We start from the raw sequence: 16,808 nt of genomic DNA on the forward strand, positions 1-16,808 counted from the left end.
TCAGTTTTCATTTTCCTGTCTCTTCCCGCTATTACCTTCCTTTGTTCTCCTACTCCTTTGAAGCTAAGCTGTTGAGATTGTTGGTGCGGACGCTCTGGCTTCCTTGTGACCACGGGGCTGGACCCTTGACGGACTGGCTCCCAGGACTTGCTCACCACGTTGGTTGCTGGATGACTTTATGTCTGTTTGTACAAGTAGGAACACATCCTGAGACTTATCAAAGGCCGACTGTACGTTGCCATCTGATACTTACATTATCAGAGTTTGCCAACCAGCGTTGTAAAGAAAGAAAGTCTGTGGCAGGCTCAGGGTTGGGCCCGTGCATGCGAGCCCGTTGAAATTTCAACACAGGCTTATGGCCTTTTCCTTTTCACCGTGAAAGAAAAAACTTAGGGACAAACTTGCCAAGCCACCGGGAGGGCCTTGTTATGTTGGCTTGGTTGGCCTAGAGAGACAAAGCGTGGCAGGCCTATGAGTGGCAGAGGTCGATTTCGGCATGCCTGGTACGTGTGGCCACGGAAACGGTCATGAGTCTTGATGGGTGTCCGGTATGGTGAAGGTGGCTTGCAGAGCAGACATGCAAACATTGGAAAACGGTGGCAGACTCTTGGTTTGACATCCAAGACAGCAAGTGTTCGTAGTTTGCAAGTGGAGAACGGCATTTCCCATTAGGTAGGGGGCTGTGAATCCCATCCTCTCTACATGTGAGAACCGGTCACGCTCATTGTCCAAGTTGGTCCGGGGTGACGGCCTCTTCAATAGTGAGGGAGGGGCCCCCACAGCCCGTTCCCAGCAGCCTCCTTGGGAGCCCCGCCCAGGTGGCCTCCAGACAGACACTTGCCCTACAGTAACCTGTGTGGGCTCCGGAGGGGAGGAGCAGGAAGTGGGCCCCACGGGACCTGCCGGTGAGTCAGAGATGGTTAGGGCTAGAGGGGAAGATGGCAAGATCGGGCTGGTGTGTCCCAGTTGCTCGCTTCTGAACCACTGGGGCCTGGCTTCCTTCCCTGCCCCCCTCGGCAGCACCTGTTTCCGCTTTGCTCCCCTAGCCCTTCCCCCGCTGGGCGCCCCATCGTTTCCTGCGTTCTTGGTACCCTGCAATTCAGAACTTAGATGGCTTTCCGCTCCCCATAAATTTAGGGTGGGAAATGCTTCTCACTGAACAGAAAGGAAACTGAGCGGTGAGGGGCTTGCCCGTGACCCTGAGCTCGTCAGCCGGGCCGGTTTAACTCTGTGGCCCACCTGGGTGCCCATGCCTCGCCTGGTGCAGGGCCTCAGGGACGTGGCACTGCCCCTCGAGGCTGAGTGCCCACAGAACCTCGCTGCTGCTGCTTGGCGGGTTGGCTGCCCCATTAGGCTGCAGGCTGTGGCCAGGGAAACCCAGGGCTTCCAGAACGAAGAAAGGTAGCTGCTGACGCCGGTCGTGCTCACTGCGTCATCCCCAACAGGCTCCTGAGCGCTACGTCCCATGGGCTCGGAACTTGGGGACCACATCTCCCCGACTAAGAGCCCCCCAGGACAAATCACAGAAGCAGGCATGAAATCTGGAACCGGTCGTTGGGGCTGCCCGGGGGTGGTCCCTGTGAATCTGCCTTTCCCACGCAGTTCGCCACGTCCTCATCGGTGAGCCCCCTCCTTCCTGGGGTCCCGCTCCGTTGCCCTCAGCGCGGGATCCTGCTTTCCTGCTTTTGTTCCTCTGATTGTTGGTGATTGCCTCAGCCCCCAGCCAGGATTCGGCTAAGCTGAGAAGTCAAACCAGCCACTCTGCACGCCCCGTTTCTCACTGTGGCCGTCGTGTTTCTGGCAGCACCTCTGTCTGAGGCCACGCGTGGCTGACCTTCAGGGCAGGGGCTCTTCCTCTTACTTCTCTCACCATATTGGTTCTGCTGACTTTTTTTTTAAGGCTTATTTTTCTTAGAGAAAGAGAGAGAGCGGGGGGTAGGGACAGAGGGAGAGAGAGAATCTCCAAGCAGACTCTGCGCTGAGCACGGAGCCCAGTGTGGGGCTCAATCCCACGACCCTGAGATCGTGACCTGAGCTGAAACCAAGAGCCAGACACTTAACCCACTGAGCCCCCAGGTGCCCCTGCGGCGGTGTTTAATTGTTTAAAATTCAGCTTTACGTGTGGAGCTCCAGGCAGTGACCGCACTGGGCCTGGACGCCCTGGCATTTCCGGGACGTGAGTTCCTGGAGGGCCCGGCTCCAGAGAGCCACAGTGGTCGTGCAAGGTCAGAGCCAAGGCGGGACCCGCGGTCCAACTCCTGCTCCAGCTCTCTTTCCCCCACAAAGACACCAGACCACTCTGTACGTTCCAGACCAGCCTCTTTCTCACACGGCTTCTCCCAGAACCAGGCGCTGGGACCCAACTCGACACAGAGCGCTGTCGCAGAGCTTGGCGGTGCGACGGGAATGATATTATAAACCCCCACATGATCGTTTTAAAGAAAGGGAGCATCCTAATCCTTGGAAGAAAAGTGGCCGGTGAATCAGTGGCACCGTTGTGAGATGTCGGGCGCTGGTTCTTTAAAATCCTTGAGCGGGACGATTGCCAACATTGAATATGGCGTTTAACAAACATCTCTACATTTTCAATTGTAGTAACATTTTCACCAGATGATTAATGATGTCTTTGGAGGAAAAACTAGATCATATAATAGATTCCTTGTAGAGAGCATAATTGTGAAAGGAAGTGTTCTCAGGAGAACACAGCACACCCCAAGGATAATTTCGCCGGCTTCTGATGCAGTAATTACTTTCCCCCAAGGAATGCACTCACATAGCACAAGTTGATGGGACAAATGATCTGGAAGAGCGTGGACACTGGCACGGCCACACAAGCCAGTGTCGGGGATGTGTCGGCCGGAGGTCCTCATTCACCCTCAGTGTGACTTACTTTGAAAGCGGCTTCCATTCCTGTAAAGAAGACACAGTGTTGGGAATATTTAGGACCCCCGATGAAGAACAGAATCCACATCATGAAACTCTCAGGTGAACACGCCGTTGCGGGAGGCAACGAGGACATTCACGCTTACGTGGCACTTCCTGGCTTTCAGAGCTCTCGGCAGGATGTGACCCTTCGCAAGGAACAAGAAGATACTTGGGGTACTGGGTAACGCTGCTCCCCAAGGAGACCCCAGTGGTTTCCATCTGTAGAATGAGAGCAGTTTGTGAGGCCACTTGGCTCAGGGGCCAATTCTTCCCTCTCTCCCCGTGGAATACATGAGGTTCAGAGACAGGGCCTGGCCCAGGAGCACAGAAGATGGCAATTGGAAAGCGGGTCTGTACAATTTGAGGCCAAGACCCAACGGGGCACCTGGTAAGCTCGTGGCCCCGAGACGGCACACCCTCAGACCACCGTGGCCTGGGGGTGCCGCACCCCATTTGATGAAACCACGAGGCACTGCCTTGACCGTTCACGCTGATAGATTTCCCTCTTACCTGACCTGTGGGGATGTCAGTCCCCTTTGCCATTCCTAGGGACCCAGGAAGGATCTCCTAGGCCTGGGAGAGGCTCCAGCTGTCCTGTCCCCTCACCAGGGAGGTGAGCTGATATGTGTGGCATGCTTTCATACAAACAGGTGACATGATTCTTAGAAATTAAATACACATCCCATGATTATCAGGTGACAAAGTTCAGGTTGAGAAGGAAAGGAATCCTGTCTGGGCTTTAGAGAGTTTTCTTTACCACTCCTCAGCCTGGCACTGGTCTCAGCATGGTGCTCCTGATGGAATGGAATAGCCTGGGCTGCTCTGAAACCCTACCTCCCAGCCTCCGCCTCGCTAGAGGCGTTAGAACATTCTGGGCAGACCCACATCGGATTATCTGTCCCGGTTTGCGTCTAAGCTTTAAAAATGCGTTTCTGATATTAAAGTTTGCTTTCTCTTAATTTCCAAAGCTACCTCCCGGGGCCTGCAATGACAGACTGGCTAACATGAGTGGAATGTGCCACTAATAAAGCCCTTTCAGGAATTCCATTAGGGGAGGACTGGATTCCAAGCAAGCGCTGGCTGGCTCGATGCAGCCCACGGGGGCAGGGGTGGGGAGGGAAGGCCGAGACGGGAGGCCTGTGGGGGTCCCATGGCACTGTGGGTTTGCAGAGGGGTGGGGCTGCTCAGGTTCGAGGGGGTTATATAACCCCCAGCATGAATGAATGACTTTTGTGCTTCCTGGCAACCATCACACTAAGGTGGACTTCCTTTGGGTACAAGAGAAGATTGGTTGTACTACTGTCTTTATCTGAGGCTGTGACCAGGCTTCTGGTGGAGCGTGGTGAACCTAGGCTCACAAGGGCTCCTTGCTTGAGGCTAGGCGTTTACAAAGGAAGCCCAATGGCCCTACGTTGCCGTTGCCGTGGAGAGCCCAGACACTGCAGTGCTCCTCCCTTCCCCTCTGGGGCCACTTCTTCGGTCCTCAGTACTTGGTGGCTCCCTGGGGCAGACCAGCCGGCCACCCACTCAGGCCCTGTGGTGATGAGGTCTTCTGGAACAGTGTTGATCTTCTGCTTCACAGGCTTTGAAAACATGTTGAGGACGGGCTGGCTCTCCCACAGAATCATAACAGAGGAATGCGTAGTGACCACGTTCCACACCAGGGGGTTGCTAGTTTACAAGGAGAACGTTACAAGAGTCTCTATGCTCCCCTTCTCCCGCCGGCACCCTGCGCGGAAGCCCCACCATCGCCAGCTGGGACCTGCAGTCAGGTGCACAAAGCAAAGGTGTGGCCCCGTCAGCCTGAGGGCCCCTGCAGCCCTGGCTTTGGTGGCCCAGCCAGCATTGGCCTTGAGGTCTCCTTTCCTCCTCCGCTTCCACGCCTGGCCACCCTGTCACCCTCCCATCTGCAGCATCTCTATTCGGGCACGCTCCCCTTTTGTCATTTTCCCAGAGACTTTGCTTGTTCTTGGGCCATCTGGTCTCTTCGAGGAGACTTTGCAGGGCTGCGCTCTGCTCAGCGGGGCACTGGTGGCTTGGTGTCACCGTCTCACTTTTTTGAAGACATTCTTGCCACCCTTGTTTTCACCTGCCAGGTAGGTGCCCTCCTGCCTTCCTTTAACACCCCAGACAAGCTCGTGTCTTGAGAACTGCACGTTCTTGAACTCAAGTCCTCTGTTATAAACCAGAACCTAATCTGCGAAGGCAAAGAAATAACCCGAGGTGACATGTTGCTGAACACGAAACCATTTCTGTTGTTTATAAACTGGCAGAAAGAAATGTTTAGTAACCATACACCTGCCCTTATGAGTTCAGTTCTGGAACCAGCAGACTTGCTGATTTAAGGAACAAAGGTAACCACGTGGTCAGGGTAAACCGGACCTGTCCCATCCAGGGCTTGTAGAACGGAGGTGCATTCTCTATCAAATCCGTGCTGACCGGCTTCCAAAACCTTTGTAGGAAAGCTTACCTCCAAATGAAATATATCTAATGCTGAGTGTTTTGCTCATAATATGAGAAAAGGCAGCAAGAGGAGTTTTCAGAGTCAAGGGTGGAGGCTGGCGTGCCTGCAGGGGCCAGTGTGACCCCAACCGTTAGCTTCACTTCTCACCCTTCAGCTGTGTTGTCAGCCAGCTGCGGCGCTGTGGGGTGAACGGCGTTCTGCGTCAACATTAAGAGTGACCGCGAGACTCTTACTATGTCCAACTGAGACGTAGATTTAGAGTCCGAATCTTGGAGACCCACGGGGGCCTCGAAGCTCCCTTAGTCTGACCTCCCACCTGTGGAGCAACTCTTCTTGCTGCATCCCTACCAACGGGCGGCCGGCCTCTGTCTGAGCTCTTGCAACAACCAGGGACCGACATCTCCCCGGGTGGCCAGGTCCTTGCTCGCACAATGTCATTCTCAGAAAAGGCTCCTGTCTGTTGAGCTGAAACTGAATCTGAGTTCATCTGTTGATCCAAGTTCCGCTTTTTGGAACTTTGCAAAACACTTATAATCTTAGTCTTGAAATAAGCTCACATATTAGGAAGAGAAAAGCTGAACCAAGTACAAAACCATAACCAAGTGCATCAAGACCAAGGGCCACCTGAGAAGGAAGACACAGAGCATGTGGCCCCTGGAGGAAAGGAGGCTCGAGTCCCGCTTTGGGTGTGGGCATCACAACAGCATCCCTGGGGGCAGGGCAGTGAGCTGAGCTCTTGCTCTCTGTCCCTAAACCGAGGAGAGGAACTTCACCGAGGAGAACGTGAGGCCGTCTGTTTCTTTTATTGTCATGAGGCAACAAAAAGTCCCTCACCTTCATATCTCAGTGGCTTATCTTGAAACTGAATCTTTTGAGCAGGAGTTTTGTGGGATTTCTCAGTTGTTATTTTGCCCCTCCCACTTTTTTAGGAGAAGTGTTTATTTTTTTAGTAGAAAGGTAACTGCCCCCTGAGCACATTGCGTCCTGAACGGCTCACAGGAGAGTCCTGGGGGCAGATCAGTATGGACATCTCATCCAGGAGTAAAGGTTTCCAGGGAGGCAGATCTTAGATTCAGGCTTAAATCTCAAGTCTTAACTCCCTGCGTCTCAGCAAGCTCCACTGCTAACTCACCTACCTTTGTCATCTCCTGGGCCCACGTCAAACGAACTGTGTGAAATGTTCTTTGCCTGTGACATACACAACCCCAGGCCCTGAGGAGCGCTGAGGCACCACAGAAGGCCTCCCCACCTCCCTGGCCAGGCGGTTCCCAGATTTCCGGCACACAGCAGGCTGGGGGAGGGAGCAGTTTCCTCCTCTGGCCTGGGTAGGAGCTCCTGCCACTGGTCTGGGGACTGTGCTGAGCACCTCTGCCTGCCCTCCCCCTGCAGGATGGGGGTATCGCGCCACCTGCCCTCCACCTGCACGGTCCTTCCAAGGGCTTCGAGCCTGGCTTGTTACCAAGGAACGAATTCAGTCTGGCCCATTTTCACCTGCACCTTCTTGGGAAAGTGAGATTCTGGCCAAGGGCCTAGAGGAGGCTCTTCAGCGGGCTTTAAAGACGGAGTAAAAACCCACCCCTTTCCCGGGCTGCGCTGTTCCCCCGCTGACTCTGCAGGCCTGCTGCCCCGGCGGGGTGGGGGGGGGCGGAGGGGGGGGGTGAGGCGCTCGTCCCCGCCGGTGGGCCGGACGCACCTGCTCCCACATGCAGATAAGGCTGCGGGTCTGCTGGGGGCTGCCCGGGAGGATTTTCGTGTGCCTCGGGAACCCTAAATTCTGAAGGGCTCCTAGAGCCCCACTCGGCCGGCCCCCAGCTCGCGAGAGGATGCGGGCGGGGTAGGTGCACGCCGCGGCGCGTGCGCAGTGGCCGCCGCCCAACGTTGCCACCGCCCGCGCCGGGGTTACTCTCGGTCAACGCTCGCGAGTAACCTCGGCGGCTCGATTGGCTGCGCGCGGGGCGCTGTTGCTAAGCGGGAGGGAGCCGAGGGCTGAGCGCGGGTGGGATGCTGCGGACCCAGGGGCGGCCGGGTCTCCGTCTCCCCGGCCCGGTTCCCCGTTGTTCCTCCGGGCGTGCAGACCCCGGACGCGCAGACCCGGTGCTCGCCCCGGGCCCGACGAACACCTGCGCCCGCGCAGCGCGCGCTCCGGTCCGGGAGCCTGAGTTTACCCCGGAGACGTCACTAAAATGGATCTGATGAATGGAGAGAATCTTCACTCGATGATTATTATTTTGATGGCCGTTTAAGCGTAACTGGGAGGCTCCGCCGGAGTGGGAACGGCACACAGACATTTAGAAAGGCCATCGCAGGGAAACGGCGGGTGTCCCGTGTAGTGTCTGCGTCCTTGCAAGCGTTCATCAGCAGCCTGGGGAGGGTTCACGAATTTTCCAGACTTCTATTTAAAGTGGAAGGTGGCGCCATTAGGTCGTTCCCTTATGAGACGACCGACTTCTGATTCCCTGTAAAAGGTTCCTGTATCATTTTGTTTCAGGCTCACCTGTATGTAAGGTGCTGAGAGGGTGGGGCCGAGCAGGTCGGGCGGGAAGCACCCGGCCCAGCCGTGGAGCCCTCTCCACCGGGGCGGGTCAGCGTTTAAAAATGACCAGGGCGGCTTCTGGAATCCTGGAATTCCCCTTAGGAATCTGGAGCGGGGCATCCAGTAAGCGGGCGGGAATCCCGAGGGCCAGGCTGCGGCCTCCCTGCCGCCTGCTGAGTCACTTCCATGCTGGGCGTGGCAGCCAGGGCAGAGGAAGAACAGCCGAACTTGACCCTGTGTTTTCTGGAGCAGCCAGTACACATTTTCTGTGAACCCACAAATGTGATGATAAGCACAACTTCTGCAGTTAACCTGGGGATGTCGCGGTGAGATTGGGTGCCGTCCTTCACCCTCCCTGGGGACGGGGCCTTCTCCAGACATATGCAGCTCTGGTGTGTCTGGGCTTCATTTCCGTGTGTTATGAAACACTAAACACCATCACTCATATGCTTTGCTCAACCTTCTGGGCTCCTGACCCAACGCAAGGAGACTAAGGACCAATGATTTTTCTCACAGGCTTGGGTTTTCCTGCCTTGCTTATTTGATTCTGTGACTGTAGTGTTGGCATTTTTGTAAACCGACATAGGGACCTACAGAGTCCCCCAGTCTCTGAGGTTTGCTGAGCTGAAGGTAGAATATACAGGAAGTCAGAGACGGCGGCGGGTAAGTTTCATCACCATAAATTCCCTCTCACGTTTTCTGGAGGATTTGTTGGTGCGGAGGGTAAAAACTTTGGCAAAAAGAAGGAAGTGCACATTTCTGATAACTGAGACAGTCCATCGTCAGGAACCGCAACAATGCATGTTGCTAAAGTAAGACCATACCATATACAAAAGTCTGGTTGAAAAGTGGGGGGCCCAATGTACATGCAAAGGAAGCTTGCGGGTTTCCTGTTTCTAAGAGCTACATATCAGCTTGTCCAGAAAGTGGTTACGTCTTCAGTGGTGCGAACAGTGAGCCTTCTAACCTCATCTGGGTCTGGCCCTGCTTCCCTTAACTTGTTCACGAACGTGCCACATGCTCTGGGCCAAAGCCCCCCCCCCCCCCCCGCCTCTCATTTTTATCAGGCTCAGAGAGGAGAATGATCCCGATCATCTTGTCTCTTTCTCTGTTCATATGAATGTTCTGTGCGTCTCGATTTTGGAATTGGGTATGTCTCAAAGGCTCCCCTTGGGCCCCCCCCTGCTTGTCTCCAGACTCTTCTCTCTGAAGCCAATCTGCAGGGGTAGCCAGGCAGAACTGCTCACTCTTTTCCTGCGCCATGCCCCCTGCCGGAACCCACCTTGCCTCCCCAGGTGGGGGAAGCGCTCCTTCACCCGTGCTTCCCTCTGCACATCGTGCCTCCATGCCCTGCTGCCCCCACGGTCATGGCACTCAGCACACGATTTTGTGTTTTTCTTCTTCTCTGCTTCCAAATAGGAAATAAGTTACCCCTTAGCCCTGCAGTCCTGCCCAGGGCCTGGCTCAGTGGGTGTTCACTGCCAGTTGAATGAATGCAATAGCAAAAGGCTAGGTCACAGTAGAGGAGCATATGTTCACCCCGGAAGAGACCTCAGGGCAGCAGGAGCCTCGAGGAGGTGGGACACTTGGATCTTCCCTTGCTGCGTGGAGCCCACAAGCCACCTCTGGCCGACCACCTAGGAGCAGGGGCTGCTTGCTTTTTTCTTGGGTCAGCCCAGCCTAGGGCCTCACCTTACAGCATCCGGCAGGGGCAGGCTGGCCGGTGGGTGGGGGATTGGGTGGTGGAAGTCTGGATTCCGGGCCAGGCAGCCTGCTTGTGAATCCTGGCTCCACCCCTTGTGAGCCATGGGGCGTTAGGCCTCAGTCCTCACATCTGCAGAATGGGTGAGGAGAGTACCATCAGGGGGTTGGTGCAGGGAGTGGCTGAGGCCCCCCCCACACCAGGAGCGGCACACAGCGGGGCGCGTTTCAGTGCTCTAGGACGGACTTTGCCCACCTGCTGGTTTCTGTCTTCTTGGCTTCATTGAGGGTCTTACTCCTGAATAAGAACAGTGATACCAGCGTGTTTGTCTTCCCAGCAACCACATGGAAAGCTCTTCTTACCGTTCCCCTGTGGCTCAGAGCCGGGAGGTCCCCTGTCCTCGCAGCACGGAGTGCCCTCTCTTACCCGGGACCCACAATCTCGCATCCCCATGCCCTGGGCTCTCTGTCCTGTGTGAGGAAACCTTGACAAGCACGCCAGGAGCTGTGCTCTGAGGGCATTTCTGTATTGTTCTTTCTTTAAGGCGTCCCAGGCTTCCTGCTCATGATTACTGCCAGGACTGACCCCCACCATTTCAGGGAGGCGAACAAACACCTTATTTAAGGCTTGCGCAGTTCCGTGGATGAGATAAGCAGAGGTCCTGTTATTTCTGCGGGGTCTTTCAAGAACTTTCAGCTCACCAGCTGATGTGGGTTGTGTCACTGAGACTATTGACGACAGAAGCATCGACGTTGCGGTGACCGGATGGAAATTTCCACCGTAGGAACAATGTTCCCAGCAACATTACACTTCAGAATTTGGCCCAGGAGCGAGGTTCATGCGGCTTATCTTAGGAGGGTGTGAGATGTAATCAGGTGCTGTGTGTGTGAGTCTTCTGGCTAGATTTTCATGGCTGCAAATTAAGGACGTCGTGCCCATTGCTCGCGCACAGGCAGCCGTGGTGGGTCCGGTGGCTTCTCGGGCGTGGGTGGTGATGGGCCGTGGTCTCCGCGTGGCGGCTGCATCACCTGCATGTGGATCTCGCTCTTGCATCTGCAGATGTTAAGTGTGAAATCCGTCAGGTTGTAATTTTGTAAAAAACGCATATCCCTTCCTTTGAGTCATAAGTGAATGTGTAACAAGGCGGAGGTTAAGACGAACTGAATGAGACATGGGCTTAGGTAGAATCTTCTTTCTTTCTCTCTCTCTTTCCTTTAATAAAAACATCTCAGGTCCAGCACCTGCTAGCAACGTGCACTCTGTGGATGAGGGTTGGGCTTGGGAATAAGGGAGCGTGTGTTCGCAGCCCGGCCCTACCTCTTACGGCCTGGGCAGCCGGGGGAGTGACCTCATTGGCTGTGAAAGGCCATCATCACCACCATCATCATATCCATCTCATTGAATCAAATTACTTCATACATAGGAAGTACTGTGCCCAACATGTAGTGTCTTGGGTTATTTTTTTTAATATTTTATTTAGTTGGAAGAAAAAGAAAGAGTAGGGGGAGGTATAGAGGCAGAGGGAGAGGGAATCCCAAGCAGACTCCCCGCTGAGTGTGGAACCTGACCCGGGGCTCGATCCCATGACCCTGACTTCACAACCAGAGCCAAAACCAAGAGTTGGACGCTCAACCGACTGTGCCCCCCCGGCACCCCTCCCCCACATAGTGTTTAACAAATAGTGGCTACTATCCTTACGAATGGTTTTATACGTGATATAGTAATAAAATAATCACTGTAGCCTGGAATCAACAGACTGGATCAAAGCCATTTGGTTATCATTCTAAAAGTAAGTTTGGGGTAAAATCTTAGGCTTTAAAAATCAGATCACGGTGACAGTAAAGACATGTCAGAGCTGTGAGCTCACGTGACCCTCACCTTGGCCCCGTGGGGGACGGGAGGACAGCCGCGTGGGACAGCCGCAGTCACAGGTTCTAGGTCTTGTCGTAGAGCCACCTTGGGCTCTGAGGCACCCGTGTGGGTAGAACAGGAGGGCGGTGGCATGACCTGCCTTGCTGCGTCCCCAACAGCACGTGGGGCACCGTGTCCACGTCATCGATGATGGAACCGTATAAGCACCAGGTTCGGAGTTCCTGCGGGGGCCACGGAGACCCCGGGATCGAGGCCAGCCTGGCCGACCCCCACGCTCTTCCTCTGCCCTTGGGCATGTGAAGCAGATCCAGTGACCACCCAGGCCCATGGTCATGTGTTGTCAACGCCCTACGTGAAAACGTTTCCCTCCTTCACGCGTGTGCCCTAAAGCCATTTTCAGGGAGAACGCGGCAGTGTGGACAGAAGTCTGGGGAGCTCGGAGCACTGTCGGGTGTTGGGGGCTGCAGCCGGTTCTCCTGACCTGGCCCAGACTCTCCCGGGTGCGTGTGCAGCTGTGCCGCGGGACTCGCTCCCCCGTGTGACCCCGGGTGGAGATGGGCAGTGGGGGAAGGGGGGTGAAGTCAGCCACTTTGTCACTTTGTCAGCGCAGGGCATGGGTAGACTCACCAGAGGAGAACAGGGGGTCTGGGAGCCCGGAACAGCCTGGGAGGGCCGCTGTGACAGCGATGCCCACCTTCCAAAGTGACTGCCTCTCACGACGCGGGTACATGCAAACTAGTGCCAAACGGACATTCTTTGTTGTCACATCAGTGAGCTCGCTGTCACCCGAAAGGGGAGGACATGTGGGCCTGTGTGTCTGTTGGGGGTTTGGAAATCTGTAGGGCTCTAGGAGGGTGGGACGAGGATGCGGGGGCTGCTCTGCGTGCGGCAGGGGCCAGGCCCAGGCTTCTGAGCCCCACGTGGCCTGAGAGAGCCTCTCCGTCCCCCCCTTCTGCTGGGGACTAAAAGCTCACTGTCCTTCAGGGCATCTCTGCAGGGAGAGCGGGCTCGGGATGCTGGGTAAATTCAGCAAATTCATTACTCTTACTTAAGAGAGTACACGTTGTATTTTTATCTTCATCTGATCCAGAGAACGATACTTTAGATAGGGCGTGTGTGTATGCCCGCACGCGTGTGCTCGTTTGAAATGTCACCTGTGTGGGCTAAAGAAGGTAGGTTTCCTCCTGCTTATTTGTCCAACCTGTTCAAGCCCCCAGATAAAGCCGTCGTGAGCTCTGTCGCTGTCGGATTCCTACACTGGCCAGTTCCACCGAGAGATCTGGGAAGAGGGCCGTGTGAAGGGCCGTGGGTCTGCTGCAGCATCTGGGTGGAAAAGCGAGGACAGAGTAGATGCGGGGGGTTCGTGGGTCTGCAGGATGGGCCATCGGACCCCAGCGGCTCCTCGCCCCTCCCGGCACGGGGCTCCAACACGAGCCTACCTGAGCCATCTGTTAGGATTTAGAAATGCTCCGTCAGAATAAGGTCGCGTTTCCAAAATCCTCCGCACGAGCTCTAGGGACTTGGTAAGAAACACGGCGGTTGGCACGGTCGTCGCTGTGCCGCTGAATTGGCTCGTCTGGAATCCTCCAAAACTTGTTCTCTTCTGCACTGCCTTCCCGTGGACGCTGTCTTACTTTGCAGTCCCCGCTCCCTTTTCGGCAAAGAACTTGAGCGTCTTCCTCGGCTCACAGATGGTAGGTTCTGAATCATGGGATTGTACTTCGTGAATTTTAAAAATCATCCTGGGAGCGCAGGGCTGGTCCTGATGGCTGGAGCGTGAGCGGGACGATCCAAGGCTTCTCCCCTCTGCGCTGAAGGGCAGGGGCTCTGAGGGGGCGTCCGTTTCCCTGCCACAAAATAGTTGACGCCACAACAGTACCTCCATTAGAAGAAACTGGTGAGAGCTGGTGGTGACTTTACCAGCGGGGAAGCCCCTTCACCTGCAACAGACCTGAGGCAGAGAGAACCCCAGGCTTGCTGGAAGAGCTGGAGTTTCAGAGAGGGCTGTTGACTTGGCAAGAGTCATCCCAGGAGGGACGAGTAGAAACCAGAGTGTGAACTCCCTCCCTTCCCGACTTGCCGGCTGAGGGGGACTTCCAAGTGAGAAGACCTGTGCCTGGCAGGGTCCTGGGTTCCCCAATCATTGGCCCAGCTCTACCCCCAGATGCAAGTCAGACCCATCCTAGGAGCCGTGTTTGCTGACCCTGGGTCCCCTGGGCTGCCTCTGGAGCTCGCTCCAGTCCGTTCCGGACACCCCGTGCTTTGTGCCAGAGCATGTAGGATGGAGCAGACCTTTAGGGTCAGAAGGCTTTTTGGAACTTCACAGATGGAAGAGCCAAAGAAAACGGGGTTTACATGAAAACTTGAGCCTTTCATTTGGCTTGTGGATCAGCTTGATTTATAAAGAAGCTGTTGGGTGGGGCTTTTGAAGTCCTAAAAATTAGAAGGGAGCTGGAAAGTTGCATTCTTCTCCCGCAGACCTTAGTCATCCCATGCAGATAAAGGGACTACCCGGGGGGGGAACTTAACCCCAGTTTGCTTCAGCCTACTGCCTGCCAGAGCTCTCTTGTGGGGTCCTTTGGTTTGTAAGCTGGGGCTTGCCTTGTTTCCCACAACCCGGCACAGAGGAGAGGCCAACCAGGAGACAGGAAGGGGTCAGGGCAGGGGGCAGAGCAGAAACAAAGGCTGTGGGGGAGGCCAGAAGAGGCCCACGAGGCTGGCAGGGGGCTGGGGGCCTCACTAGAGACAGAGAAGAGGGAGCAGCTGAGGGCTGGGATGCAGCCAGGCCAGGTGGGCCAAGCTTTGGGGAAAACCACGCAACTGAAGCATTTTCCTACATGTTCCTGGGCTCTGCCCATCCTGGCGCACCGCCACAGCTGGGTGTCCTGGTGGAACTGGGTTGCACAAGCTCCGGGGGGGCTGTGCCTGCACCTCTTCTCCCTAGGAGCATCCTGGAGTTAGGTCAGGAGCGGTGGTCCCGTCAGGAGACCCCAGAGAGCCTGGGCAGGCAGGGGAGGCGGCAGGCGGGGGTGCAGGGGCAGGGCGCTACTCCGAGGACAGTGACCCCGACACCTGAGTGGCTCACTGCAGCGGCAGGTGTCAGCTTCGAGGTGTGTGGTGTGGCCATCCCCGCACTTCAGAGGAGTGAACGTGGGGATTTTTACACAGGCGTGTGTCCAAGGCTGTTTCTTAAGAGGAAGAGTCATCGGTGGATATAAAACAGCTTTTCAAAGGATGTATGGCCCTTGAGAGCTTTTTCACTTATGATACCGGCCAAACACTAAAGCTGTATAATAAACGACCTGTTCGTGAGTATTTTCATGCAGTGACCTCAGTTCCGCGCAAGAAGCGTCCCCGGGGCTGCGGGGCGAAGAGAAGATTGTCAGGCACAGCGTAAACTCCCTGGTGGAAAGGAGTGGACTGTCTCATGAGCTTCTTTTCAGTTTCTTTTTCGTGATTTTGCCTCACAGAGAGAAAGAGATGTCGTCTCGAGACACGTGCAGACATTCATGCCGGTCTACGCGGTGCGTACATGGATGCTTGCGTTTATACGTGAGTGTTTCTTTTTAAGTCAGGGAAAGAACGTAAAGAGTCACAGAAGCCAGGCTTCTAGAAAACGAAGGCCCAGGCTCGACGGAGTTTGTTTGGAGAGAAATCAGCTTTTGAGATCAAACGCTATCCCGGCTGCATCCAAACTTCCGTGTCCTGTGTGTACGTTTGTTTCGTTCCGAGGGAGAAGGTGATGTATCGTTGACTACTGCCGGTCCTAAAGCCTCAGGTAACCAGCTTAGGAGAAGTTCAAGAAGGAAAAAAAGGCAAAGCCTGTGATCAAACGACAGTAAATGTGACCGTGATTTTTAAGTGACACTAGGAAAACCCCGTTCTACCTCGAATCATACAGGGATGTGTAAGGTAAGAGATGTGAGGTGCTATACACTGTCGAGATGTAATTTCTAGCCAACGCGTTTTCTGCTTCTTGGTGACTGTGCTTCTTTCCCCATCTGAGCAATTTTCAGAGTAGAAAATGCTTGAGATTTTCCCCCATTCTCATGATGGGGGATAAAGCATCTACTCATGACTCGACACGTTCCCTATGAATTCTCTGTTACAAGCAAAGTAGTTTTGCTAAGTGTTAGGGAGGGAAAAAGTGGATAAAGTACAGTCCTCGAGGTGTAGATTTCCCTGGGACAGTGGCTCGTGGGAAACGGGGAGGGGTGCGCGAGAAGGGTCCTGGGAATGGGGAGCAGAGCGGGCTGGGCATCAGTACCACTGCGAAGAAGCTGGGGCAGGGGATGGATGTGTAATGAGCCCAGATCCCCAGAAAAGAAAGGGGTCAGAGCTGCCCGGACGGCCCCGCTGAGTGCCCGGCCATGGTGCTGGAGGGACTCTGGACCAGGCTGCGTGGTTGAAGTTCTGGCTTCCCACCTGCTGGCTGCGGGACCCGGGGAAGGTCATTTAGTTCTCCATGACTCATTTTCTCATCCATAAAGTGGGGGCATTAAAGTGTGTCCCACGGAGTGTGGCGTGGGAATCAGATAAGCATGGGAGTGCAGAGCAGTGCCCAGCGCAGCGAGCCTGTGTAAGCGCTGGCCGCTGCGGTCACCACCGTCCTGCCATGGAAGCACTTCCAGATCCAGAAAGAAAGAAGCAGAAGGCACGGAACCACAGGGCAGTGAGGGACAGGACGGAAGGAGGGACAGGACGGAGGGAGGGATAGGATGGAGGGCTCCCGCTAAGGGAGGGCAAGTATGTGTGCGTCCAGGACGTGCAGTGGGATTCTGACTGCAAGCCGAGGGACTGCGGACCACAGGGGACAGGAGGGGAGACACCTGGAAGGAGGTGTGATGAGCCCTGCTTGGGCGGGTCTCCTTTCTCCTGACTGCCACCCCCGCGGGGCTGACTGGTGGTGTCGGCTGCCTTCCTGGGGGGAGCTGGCCAGGGGCCCTGGGGAGTGTGGCACCTTTGGCCACATTCTGAAGGCATTTCAATGGGCAGAAGCCAGATTCGAACCCACCCTGATCTCGGTGTCCTGCTGGGTGCCTCTCTGTTCTCCCGTGGCTGTCCGTGGGTGTCCTGCCCAGAGACGAGGCCTCCGGGCTGCCCAGGGCCCAGCGGCTGCAGACACTGAAGAGCCACACTCAGGCTAGCTCCTGGGACATGGGCCCTGAAGGTGGGCACCGGGGCGTCCAGAGAACGAGCCCGTCTGTCCAGGGGCAGCACCCCGTCTCCGGCTGGCTCGAGAGTTCTCTTTATGGCCGTGCGTGATCCTTGCAATTGACTCCAGGGGCCACACGTGCTCTTGGCACACATGC

The 16,808-nt window shown here is 55.6% G+C and overlaps 1 protein-coding gene across 3 annotated transcripts in view; it reads left to right on the forward strand.

Annotated features, from left to right (window-relative positions):
* ABCG1 (ATP binding cassette subfamily G member 1) overlaps positions 1-16,808 on the forward strand; it is a 69,509-nt gene that overhangs the window by 20,900 nt on the left and 31,801 nt on the right. The gene's annotated exons all lie outside the window — the stretch shown is intronic.

This window comes from Ursus americanus, chromosome 4 (genome assembly GCF_024610735.1).
Source record: "Ursus americanus isolate L20-20 chromosome 4, mUrsAme1.1.p, whole genome shotgun sequence".
NCBI classification, from domain to species: Eukaryota; Metazoa; Chordata; class Mammalia; order Carnivora; family Ursidae; genus Ursus; species Ursus americanus.